This window comes from Oncorhynchus keta, chromosome 29 (assembly GCF_023373465.1).
Source record: "Oncorhynchus keta strain PuntledgeMale-10-30-2019 chromosome 29, Oket_V2, whole genome shotgun sequence".
In the NCBI taxonomy this organism is placed as follows: Eukaryota; Metazoa; Chordata; class Actinopteri; order Salmoniformes; family Salmonidae; genus Oncorhynchus; species Oncorhynchus keta.
Genome location: NC_068449.1, coordinates 941,083 through 953,400, shown reverse-complemented (window position 1 = coordinate 953,400; position 12,318 = coordinate 941,083). Strand labels below are relative to the sequence as shown.

The window sequence follows — 12,318 nt, the reverse complement described above, 5'->3', positions numbered from 1 at the left end:
CTTGTACATCACTGGTTCTCTCTACTTCCTGTCGCATGGCATTCTGGAACTTGCAGTCAAAAGAGTAATCCAATGCTAACTAATACAAACACAAATATTTATGTAGTTCTCTCAATTTCCAACACATGAATTCTAATACAATTACATATGTAAATAACAGTAAAGAAAATATCTGTAGATACAGCTCAATGAATTAACTGTAAACATCAACTCTGTAACCCATTAAAGTTACAACACCGCAGGGCCAGACGGATTACCAGGACGTGTGCTCCGGGCATGTGCTGACCAACTGGTAGGTGTCTTTACTGACATTTTCAACATGTCCCTGATTGAGTCTGTAATACCAACATGTTTCAAGCAGACCACCATAGTCCCGGTGCACAAGAACACAAAGGCAACCTGCCTGTATGACTACAGACCCGTAGAACTCACATCCATTGCCTTGGAGTGCTTTGAAAGGCTGATAATTGCTCACATTAACACCATTATCCCTAGACCCACTCCAATTTGCATACCGCCCTAACAGATCCACAGATGATGCAATCTCTACTGCACTCCCCTTCCCCACCTGGACAAAAGGAACACCTATGTCAGAATGCTATTCATTGACTATAGCTCAGCGTTCAACACCATAGTGCCCTCAAAGCTCACCACTTAGCTAAGGATCCTGGGACTAAACACTCCCTCTGCAACTGGATCCTGGACTTCCTGACGGGCCACCCCCAGGTGGTGAGCGTAGGTAGCAACATATCCGCCACACTGATCTTCAACACTGGAGCCCCTCAGGGGTGCGTGCTCAGTCCCATCCTGTACTCCCTGTCCACTCATGACTGCATGGCCAGGCACGACTCCAACACCATCATTAAATTTGCTGATGACAACAGTGGTAGGCCTGATCAACAACGACGAGACAGCCTATAGGGAGGAGGTCAGATTACCTGGTCGTCTGGTGCCAGGACAACAACCTCTCCCTCAATGTGATCAAGACAAAGGAGATGATTGTGGACAACAGGAAAAGGAGGTCCGAGCACGCCCCCATTCTCATCGTTGGGGCTGTAGTGTAGCAGGTTGAGAACTTCAAGTTCAAATTCAAGGTAAATGCAGAGGGTCTTTTACTCAGTTATAAGGAATTCGTTTCACTTTACAAGGTCCCTGTAACACCTAAAGATGTTGAAATTGTTTTCAGATGCCATTCCCTCTGGTGTTGCTGTGTTATTCAGGAACGTGTCAAGGCCTGACCCTCAGAGCCGACCTTCTGTTGACCCTGTTGATTCATCAGTAGGAAAGACCTGACCCTCAGAGCCGACCTTCTGTTGACCCTGTTGACTCATCAGTAGGAAAGACCTGACCCTCAGAGCCGACCTTCTGTTGACCCTGTTGACTCATCAGTAGGAAAGACCTGACCCTCAGAGCCGACCTTCTGTTGACCCTGTTGACTCATCAGTAGGAAAGGCCTGACCCTCAGAGCCTACCTTCTGTTGACCCTGTTGACACATCAGTAGGAAAGACCTGACCCTCAGAGCCGACCTTCTGTTGACCCTGTTGACTCATCAGTAGGAAAGACCTGACCCTCAGAGCCGACCTTCTGTTGACCCTGTTTACTCATCAGTAGGAAAGACCTGACCCTCAGAGCCGACCTTCTGTTGACCCTGTTGACTCATCAGTAGGAAAGACCTGACCCTTAGAGCCGACCTTCTGTTGACCCTGTTGACTCATCAGTAGGAAAGACCTGACCCTCAGAGCCGACCTTCTGTTGACCCTGTTGACTCATCAGTAGGAAAGGCCTGACCCTCAGAGCCTACCTTCTGTTGACCCTGTTGACTCATCAGTAGGAAAGGCCTGACCCTCAGAGCCTACCTTCTATTGACCCTGTTGACTCATCAGTAGGAAAGACCTGACCCTCAGAGCCTACCTTCTGTTGACCCTGTTGACTCATCAGTAGGAAAGACCTGACCCTCAGAGCCGACCTTCTGTTGACCCTGTTTACTCATCAGTAGGAAAGACCTGACCCTCAGAGCCGACCTTCTGTTGACCCTGTTGACTCATCAGTAGGAAAGACCTGACCCTCAGAGCCAACCTTCTGTTGACCCTGTTGACTCATCAGTAGGAAAGACCTGACCCTCAGAGCCGACCTTCTGTTGACCCTGTTGACTCATCAGTAGGAAAGGCCTGACCCTCAGAGCCGACCTTCTGTTGACCCTGTTGACTCATCAGTAGGAAAGACCTGACCCTCAGAGCCGACCTTCTGTTGACCCTTTTGACTCATCAGTAGGAAAGGCCTGACCCTCAGAGCCGACCTTCTGTTGACCCTGTTGACTCATCAGTAGGAAAGACCTGACCCTCAGAGCCGACCTTCTGTTGACCCTTTTGACTCATCAGTAGGAAAGGCCTGACCCTCAGAGCCGACCTTCTGTTGACCCTGTTGACTCATCAGTAGGAAAGACCTGACCCTCAGAGCCGACCTTCTGTTGACCCTGTTGACTCATCAGTAGGAAAGGCCTGACCCTCAGAGCCGACCTTCTGTTGACCCTGTTGACTCATCAGTAGGAAAGACCTGACCCTCAGAGCCTACCTTCTGTTGACCCTGTTGACTCATCAGTAGGAAAGACCTGACCCTCAGAGCCTACCTTCTGTTGACCCTGTTGACTCATCAGTAGGAAAGGCCTGACCCTCAGAGCCGACCTTCTGTTGACCCTGTTGACTCATCAGTAGGAAAGACCTGACCCTCAGAGCCTACCTTCTGTTGACCCTGTTGACTCATCAGTAGGAAAGACCTGACTCTCAGAGCCGACCTTCTGTTGACTCATCAGTAGGAAAGACCTGACTCTCAGAGCCGACCTTCTGTTGACTCATCAGTAGGAAAGGCCTGACCCTCAGAGCCGACCTTCTGTTGACTCATCAGTAGGAAAGGCCTGACCCTCAGAGCCGACCTTCTGTTGACCCTGTTGATTCATCAGTAGGAAATATTTGTTTCTCTTTTGGTCCATTGAAAAAACGTTTGGATGTGACACACATATACCTACTTGTTATTGTCCTGCCAACCACTATATGAAGAAGTTGAAGGAAAACATCCACTCACCTTTTGTAATGACCACCCAGAATCAGTGTTGCATTGTATTCATGTAAGAAAACTATGGCAAGACATCAGTAGATTTATAATTGAGCACATTCATGAAGATTTTACACTATTGTGGAGGGATGTACTGCTTCGATTCTTTACCTATGATAGAAATAAGCTGAAACAATTTTATGTAATTAATTTCATTATTCTTTATTCTTAAAGTGTTAAGGTAGGTCTGGTCGGTATACGGGTAGGTCTGGTCGGTATACGGGTAGGTCTGGTCGGTATACGGGTAGGTGTATATAGTGTTACGGTAGGTCTGGTCGGTATACGGGTAGGTCTGGTCGGTATACGGGTAGGTGTATATAGTGTTAAGGTAGGTCTGGTCGGTATACGGGTAGGTCTGGTCGGTATACGGGTAGGTGTATATAGTGTTCTTAAGGTAGGTCTGGTCGGTATACGGGTAGGTCTGGTCGGTATACGGGTAGGTGTATATAGTGTTCTTAAGGTAGGTCTGGTCGGTATACGGGTAGGTGTATATAGTGTTACGGTAGGTCTGGTCGGTATACGGGTAGGTCTGGTCGGTATACGGGTAGGTGTATATAGTGTTAAGGTAGGTCTGGTCGGTATACGGGTAGGTCTGGTCGGTATACGGGTAGGTGTATATAGTGTTAAGGTAGGTCTGGTCGGTATACGGGTAGGTCTGGTCGGTATACGGGTAGGTGTATATAGTGTTAAGGTAGGAGTGCTGGTTATAAGACGAGTTCTGGTCGGTATACGGGTAGGTGTATATAGTGTTCTTAAGGTAGGTCTGGTCGGTATACGGGTAGGTCTGGTCGGTATACGGGTAGGTGTATATAGTGTTAAGGTAGGTCTGGTCGGTATACGGGTAGGTCTGGTCGGTATACGGGTAGGTGTATATAGTGTTCTTAAGGTAGGTCTGGTCGGTATACGAGTAGGTCTGGTCGGTATACGGGTAGGTGTATATAGTGTTAAGGTAGGTCTGGTCGGTATACGGGTAGGTCTGGTCGGTATACGGGTAGGTGTATATAGTGTTAAGGTAGGTCTGGTCGGTATACGGGTAGGTCTGGTCGGTATACGGGTAGGTGTATATAGTGTTCTTAAGGTAGGTCTGGTCTGGATACGGGTAGGTCTGGTCGGTATACAGGTAGGTGTATATAGTGTTCTTAAGGTAGGTGTGGTCGGTATACGGGTAGGTCTGGTCGGTATACGGGTAGGTGTATATAGTGTTAAGGTAGGTCTGGTCGGTATACGGGTAGGTGTATATAGTGTTCTTAAGGTAGGTTTGGTCGGGATACGGGTAGGTCTGGTCGGTATACAGGTAGGTGTATATAGTGTTCTTAAGGTAGGTCTGGTCGGTATACGGGTAGGTCTGGTCGGTATACAGATAGGTGTATATAGTGTTCTTAAGGTAGGTCTAGTCGGTATACGGGTAGGTGTATATAGTGTTAAGGTAGGTCTGGTCGGTATACGGGTAGGTGTATATAGTGTTCTTAAGGTAGGTCTGGTCGGTATACGGGTAGGTCTGGTCGGTATACAGATAGGTGTATATAGTGTTCTTAAGGTAGGTCTGGTCGGTATACGGGTAGGTGTATATAGTGTTAAGGTAGGTCTGGTCGGTATACGGGTAGGTGTATATAGTGTTCTTAAGGTAGGTCTGGTCGGTATACGGGTAGGTGTATATAGTGTTAAGGTAGGTCTGGTCGGTATACGGATAGGTGTATATAGTGTTCTTAAGGTAGGTCTGGTCGGTATACGGGTAGGTCTGGTCGGTATACAGATAGGTGTATATAGTGTTCTTAAGGTAGGTCTGGTCGGTATACGGGTAGGTGTATATAGTGTTAAGGTAGGTCTGGTCGGTATACGGGTAGGTGTATATAGTGTTCTTAAGGTAGGTCTGGTCGGTATACGGGTAGGTGTATATAGTGTTAAGGTAGGTCTGGTCGGTATACGGGTAGGTGTATATAGTGTTAAGGTAGGTCTGGTCGGGATACGGGTAGGTCTGGTCGGTATACGGGTAGGTCTGGTCGGTATACAGGTAGGTGTATATAGTGTTCTTAAGGTAGGTCTGGTCGGTATACGGGTAGGTCTGGTCGGTATACGGGTAGGTCTGGTCGGTATACGGGTAGGTCTGGTCGGTATACGGGTAGGTGTATATAGTGTTAAGGTAGGTCTGGTCGGTATACGGGTAGGTGTATATAGTGTTAAGGTAGGTCTGGTCGGTATACGGGTAGGTGTATATAGTGTTAAGGTAGGTCTGGTCGGTATACGGGTAGGTCTGGTCGGTATACGGGTAGGTGTATATAGTGTTCTTAAGGTAGGTCTGGTCGGTATACGGGTAGGTCTGGTCGGTATACGGGTAGGTGTATATAGTGTTCTTAAGGTAGGTCTGGTCGGTATACGGGTAGGTGTATATAGTGTTCTTAAGGTAGGTCTGGTCGTATACGGGTAGGTCTGGTCGGTATACGGGTAGGTGTATATAGTGTTCTTAAGGTAGGTCTGGTCGGTATACGGGTAGGTGTATATAGTGTTCTTAAGGTAGGTCTGGTCGGTATACGGGTAGGTGTATATAGTGTTCTTAAGGTAGGTCTGGTCGGTATACGGGTAGGTCTGGTCGGTATATGGGTAGGTGTATGTAGTGTTAAGGTAGGTCTGGTCGGTATACGGGTAGGTGTATATAGTGTTCTTAAGGTAGGTCTGGTCGGTATACGGGTAGGTGTATATAGTGTTCTTAAGGTAGGTATGGTCGGTATACGGGTAGGTGTATATAGTGTTAAGGTAGGTCTGGTCAGTATACGGGTAGGTCTGGTCGGTATATGGGTAGGTGTATGTAGTGTTCTTAAGGTAGGTCTGGTCGGTATACGGTTAGGTGTATATAGTGTTCTTAAGGTAGGTCTGGTCGGTATACGGGTAGGTGTATATAGTGTTCTTAAGGTAGGTATGGTCGGTATACGGGTAGGTGTATATAATGTTAAGGTAGGTCTGGTCAGTATACGGGTAGGTCTGGTCGGTATATGGGTAGGTGTATATAGTGTTCTTAAGGTAGGTCTGGTCGGTATACGGGTAGGTGTATATAGTGTTCTTAAGGTAGGTCTGGTCGGTATACGGGTAGGTGTATATAGTGTTCTTAAGGTAGGTCTGGTCGGTATACGGGCAGGTGTATATAGTGTTCTTAAGGTAGGTCTGGTCGGTATACGGGTAGGTGTATATAGTGTTCTTAAGGTAGGTGTGGTCGGTATACGGGTAGGTGTATATAGTGTTACGGTAGGTCTGGTCAGTATACGGGTAGGTCTGGTCGGTATACAGGTAGGTGTATATAGTGTTCTTAAGGTAGGTGTGGTCGGTATACGGGTAGGTCTGGTCGGTATACGGGTAGGTGTATATAGTGTTAAGGTAGGTCTGGTCGGTATACGGGTAGGTGTATATAGTGTTCTTAAGGTAGGTCTGGTCGGTATACGGGTAGGTGTATATAGTGTTACGGTAGGTCTGGTCGGTATACGGGTAGGTGTATATAGTGTTCTTAAGGTAGGTCTGGTCGGGATACGGGTAGGTGTATATAGTGTTCTTAAGGTAGGTCTGGTCTGGATACGGGTAGGTCTGGTCGGTATACAGGTAGGTGTATATAGTGTTCTTAAGGTAGGTGTGGTCGGTATACGGGTAGGTCTGGTCGGTATACGGGTAGGTGTATATAGTGTTAAGGTAGGTCTGGTCGGTATACGGGTAGGTCTGGTCGGTATACGGGTAGGTGTATATAGTGTTAAGGTAGGTCTGGTCGTATACGGGTAGGTCTGGTCGGTATACGGGTAGGTGTATAAAGTGTTCTTAAGGTAGGTCTGGTCGGTATACGGGTAGGTGTATATAGTGTTCTTAAGGTAGGTCTGGTCGGTATACGGGTAGGTGTATATAGTGTTCTTAAGGTAGGTCTGGTCGGTATACGGGTAGGTGTATATAGTGTTCTTAAGGTAGGTCTGGTCGGTATACGGGTAGGTGTATATAGTGTTCTTAAGGTAGGTCTGGTCGGTATACGGGTAGGTGTATATAGTGTTAAGGTAGGTCTGGTCGGTATACGGGTAGGTGTATATAGTGTTAAGGTAGGTCTGGTCGGGATACGGGTAGGTCTGGTCGGTATACGGGTAGGTCTGGTCGGTATACAGGTAGGTGTATATAGTGTTCTTAAGGTAGGTCTGGTCGGTATACGGGTAGGTCTGGTCGGTATACAGGTAGGTGTATATAGTGTGCTTAAGGTAGGTCTGGTCGGTATACGGGTAGGTGTATATAGTGTTAAGGTAGGTCTGGTCGGTATACGGGTAGGTGTATATAGTGTTAAGGTAGGTCTGGTCGGTATACGGGTAGGTCTGGTCGGTATACGGGTAGGTCTGGTCGGTATACGGGTAGGTCTGGTCGGTATACGGGTAGGTGTATATAGTGTTAAGGTAGGTCTGGTCGGTATACGGGTAGGTGTATAAAGTGTTAAGGTAGGTCTGGTCGGTATACGGGTAGGTCTGGTCGGTATACGGGTAGGTCTGGTCGGTATACGGGTAGGTGTATATAGTGTTAAGGTAGGTCTGGTCGGTATACGGGTAGGTGTATATAGTGTTAAGGTAGGTCTGGTCGGTATACGGGTAGGTGTATATAGTGTTAAGGTAGGTCTGGTCGGTATACGGGTAGGTGTATATAGTGTTACGGTAGGTCTGGTCGGTATACGGGTAGGTATGGTCGGTATACGGGTAGGTGTATATAGTGTTCTTAAGGTAGGTCTGGTCGGTATACGGGTAGGTGTATATAGTGTTCTTAAGGTAGGTCTGGTCGGTATACGGGTAGGTGTATATAGTGTTCTTAAGGTAGGTCTGGTCGGTATACGGGTAGGTGTATATAGTGTTACGGTAGGTCTGGTCGGTATACGGGTAGGTGTATATAGTGTTCTTAAGGTAGGTCTGGTCGGCATACGGGTAGGTGTATATAGTGTTCTTAAGGTAGGTCTGGTCGGTATACGGGTAGGTCTGGTCGGTATACGGGTAGGTCTGGTCGGTATACAGGTAGGTGTATATAGTGTTACGGTAGGTCTGGTCGGTATACGGGTAGGTCTGGTCGGTATACGTGTAGGTGTATATAGTGTTAAGGTAGGTCTGGTCGGTATACGGGTAGTTCTGGTCGGTATACGGGTAGGTGTTAAAAAGGGTTAAGTTATGGGTTAAGGGTAGATCTGGTCACCACGACAACGTGCTCTTCTTCGTACAAGCAGATACCAGCTGTTTTTTTGTTAGTTTTTTCCCCCCATTGAAGTGGAGGAGTGAGTGGTCTGCGTTTGGTAACTGTCCTGCTCTGATCTACAGGCCTGTTACATCCTACACTCCTCTGACCGGATCACTACCCTGCCTTGTGTGACAAGAAGTCCCATAGACTCTCTTCTTTCTATTGTGTTATTGACTGTATGTTTGTTTATTCCATGTGTAACTCTGTTGTTGTTTGTGTCGCACTGCTTTCCTTTATCTTGGCCAGGTCACAGTTGTAAATGAGAACTTGTTCCCAACTAGCCTACCTGATTAAATAAAGGTGTTCTCAACTAGCCTACCTGGTTAAATAAAGGTGACGCAACTAGCCTACCTGGTTAAATAAAGGTGACGCAACTAGCCTACCTGGTTAAATACAGGTGACTCAACTAGCCTACCTGGTTAAATAAAGGTGTTCTCAACTAGCCTACCTGGTTAAATAAAGGTGATCTCAACTGGCCTACCTGGTTAAATAAAGGTGTTCTCAACTGGCCTACCTGGTTAAATAAAGGTGTTCTCAACTGGCCTACCTGGTTAAATAAAGGTGATCTCAACTAGCCTACCTGGTTAAATAAAGGTGATCTCAACTAGCCTACCTGGTTAAATAAAGGTGTCTCAACTAGCCTACCTGGTTAAATAAAGGTGTTCTCAACTGGCCTACCTGGTTAAATAAAGGTGTTCTCAACTAGCCTACCTGGTTAAATAAAGGTGTTCTCAACTGGCCTACCTGGTTAAATAAAGGTGTTCTCAACTGGCCTACCTGGTTAAATAAAGGTGTTCTCAACTAGCCTACCTGGTTAAATAAAGGTGTTCTCAACTGGCCTACCTGGTTAAATAAAGGTGTTCTCAACTAGCCTACCTGGTTAAATAAAGGTGTTCTCAACTAGCCTACCTGGTTAAATAAAGGTGTTCTCAACTAGCCTACCTGGTTAAATAAAGGTGATATACATATATATATTCTCTTAACGTTGTATTGTTACCCACAGGGCAAAGTCCTCCTTTGTCTACAGTACAGCAATAAATCATGACGAGCTTGACGTTGCGTTAGAACTGTAAAAACACTCAAAGCAATAGATGTTCAGATATAACCTATAACATACGGAATGGCTGCGAGCCCGACTTGTCTATTCAAACTCTGCATTCCATACCTCAGCCGTGATTTCATTTGTTTTTGTTTGTTTAGGTTACATGCAGAGATCATGTTGTTCACAAAATCCCTGATCAACGTGTTTTTACAAACGTTGTCGCCTGATGTAACAACAGTATATTTAGGCAAGCATACCGAACAGAAGCAAGACATACAGGCAGTCATAAATAGTGACTGTATCATTATTGCAAACATTGGCAATGTTATTTTTTCAGCAACTCTTGCTATGATATAGCAGAATAACTATGTAGATTATCATGACCAATAGGAGACAGTCTAAAGCAGAATAATTATGTAGATTATCATCACCAATAGGAGACAGTCTAAAGCAGCAGAATAACTATGTAGATTATCATCACCAATAGGAGACAGTCTAAAGCAGAATAATTATGTAGATTATCATCACCAATAGGAGACAGTCTAAAGCAGATTAACTATGTAGATTATCATCACCAATAGGAGACAGTCTAAAGCAGCAGAATAACTATGTAGATTATCATCACCAATAGGAGACAGTCTAAAGCAGAATAACTATGTAGATTATCATCACCAATAGGAGACAGTCTAAAGCAGAATAATTATGTAGATTATCATCACCAATAGGAGACAGTCTAAAGCAGCAGAATAACTATGTAGATTATCATCACCAATAGGAGACAGTCTAAAGCAGAATAATTATGTAGATTATCATCACCAATAGGAGACAGTCTAAAGCAGATTAACTATGTAGATTATCATCACCAATAGGAGACAGTCTAAAGCAGATTAACTATGTAGATTATCACCACCAATAGGAGACAGTCTAAAGCAGCAGAATAACTATGTAGATTATCATCACCAATAGGAGACAGTCTAAAGCAGAATAACTATGTAGATTATCATCACCAATAGGAGACAGTCTAAAGCAGAATAACTATGTAGATTATCATCACCAATAGGAGACAGTCTAAAGCAGAATAATTATGTAGATTATCATCACCAATTGGAGACAGTCTAAAGCAGCAGAATAACTATGTAGATTATCATCACCAATAGGAGACAGTCTAAAGCAGAATAATTATGTAGATTATCATCACCAATAGGAGACAGTCTAAAGCAGAATAACTATGTAGATTATCATGACCAATAGGAGGCAGTATAAAGCAGCAGAATAACTATGTAGATTATCATCACCAATAGGAGACAGTCTAAAGCAGAATAACTATGTAGATTATCATGACCAATAGGAGGCAGTATAAAGCAGCAGAATAACTATGTAGATTATCATCACCAATAGGAGACAGTCTAAACCAGAATAACTATGTAGATTATCATCACCAATAGGAGACAGTCTAAAGCAGAATATCCCTCTAGTGGTGTGGGGGCTGTGCTTTGGCAAAGTGGGTGGGGTTATATCCTTCCTGTTTGGCCCTGTCCGGGGGTGTCCTCGGATGGGGCCACAGTGTCTCCTGTCCCCTCCTGTCTCAGCCTCCAGTATTTATGCTGCAGTAGTTTGTGCCGGGGGGCTAGGGTCAGTTTGTTATATCTGGAGTACTTCTCCTGTCCTATTCGGTGTCCTGTGTGAATCTAAGTGTGCGTTCTCTAATTCTCTCCTTCTTTCTTTCTCTCTCTCGGAGGACCTGAGCCCTAGGACCATGCCCCAGGACTACCTGACATGATGACTCCTTGTTGTCCCCAGTCCACCTGGCCATGCTGCTGCTCCAGTTTCAACTGTTCTGCCTTACTATTATTTGACCATGCTGGTCATTTATGAACATTTGAACATCTTGGCCATGTTCTGTTATAATCTCCACCCGGCACAGCCAGAAGAGGACTGGCCACCCCACATATGCTCTCTCTAATTCTCTCTTTCTTTCTCTCTCTCGGAGGACTTGAGCCCAAGGACCGTGCCCCAGGACGACCTGACATGATGACTCCTTGCTGTCCCCAGTCCACCTGACTGTGCAGCTGCTCCAGTTTCAACTGTTCTGCCTTGTTATTATTCGACCATGCTGGTCATTTATGAACATTTGAACATCTTGGCCATGTTCTGTTATAATCTCCACCCGGCACAGCCAGAAGAGGACTGGCCACCCCACATAGCCTGGTTCCTCTCTAGGTTTCTTCCTAGGTTTTGGCCTTTCTAGGGAGTTTTTCCTAGCCACCGTGCTTCTACACCTGCATTGCTTGCTGTTTGGGGTTTTAGGCTGGGTTTCTGTACAGCACTTTGAGATATCGGCTGATGTACGAAGGGCTATATAAATACATTTGATTTGATTTAACTGGATGTAAGACTCTGATGTGATTTAATGTCTTCCTCTCCCTGATTTTGTTGTCCAGGAGGACCTGAGCAAGGAGACCCTAATGAGTCAGTTCACCATCGTCCAGAGCCACACCAGACACGTCAAGCAATTTGGAAACAAGGTGAGGGATTCAGAGGGGGGGAAAAGTACCTAATTCCCATTGAAATGACTAGCGATAAGGAATCACAATATATTCTGTGAACTTCAAATCTATTGTCTAGCTTTAAATCTAAAAGAAAAGTTAAATAGGATAATATGTTTTCTTAATGCTTTTTGAGACAATCAGTTGTGACAAGGTAGACGTGGTATACAGAAGATACTCCTATTTTGTAAAATACAGCTCAAATTAGCAAAGAGAAACGACAGTCCATCATTACTTTCAGACATGATGGTCAGTCAGTACGGAACATTTTAACTTGTGCAGTTGCAAAAACCATCAAGTGCTATGATGAAACTGTCTCTCATGAGGACTTCCACATGAATGGAAGACTCAGAGTTACCTCTGCTGCAGAGGATAAGTTCATTAGAGTTACCAGC

At 45.2% G+C, this 12,318-nt stretch overlaps 2 long non-coding RNA genes across 8 annotated transcripts; one reads left to right on the top strand and one right to left on the bottom strand.

Annotated features, from left to right (window-relative positions):
• Positions 1-1,307: 1,307 nt before the first annotated feature.
• Positions 1,308-2,801, bottom strand: LOC127913412 (uncharacterized). 6 transcript variants are annotated; one of them, XR_008085512.1, is made up of 5 exons: positions 2,573-2,621; positions 2,115-2,242; positions 2,005-2,059; positions 1,693-1,894; positions 1,479-1,582 (listed from the first exon to the last, which is right to left on the bottom strand). It is a non-coding gene; the product is annotated as an uncharacterized LOC127913412 (long non-coding RNA). The 6 variants fall into 6 exon arrangements; XR_008085516.1 differs by lacking the exon at positions 1,479-1,582 and adding an exon at positions 1,308-1,417 and having other exon boundaries at positions 2,005-2,242; XR_008085515.1 differs by lacking the exon at positions 2,573-2,621 and adding an exon at positions 2,738-2,801 and having other exon boundaries at positions 2,005-2,242.
• A 2,869-nt stretch (positions 2,802-5,670) lies between these two features.
• Positions 5,671-7,524, top strand: LOC127913411 (uncharacterized). 2 transcript variants are annotated; one of them, XR_008085509.1, is made up of 3 exons: positions 5,671-5,711; positions 6,546-6,587; positions 7,373-7,524. It is a non-coding gene; the product is annotated as an uncharacterized LOC127913411 (long non-coding RNA). The 2 variants fall into 2 exon arrangements; XR_008085510.1 differs by lacking the exon at positions 7,373-7,524 and adding an exon at positions 6,744-6,811.
• The last annotated feature ends 4,794 nt before the right edge of the window (positions 7,525-12,318 follow it).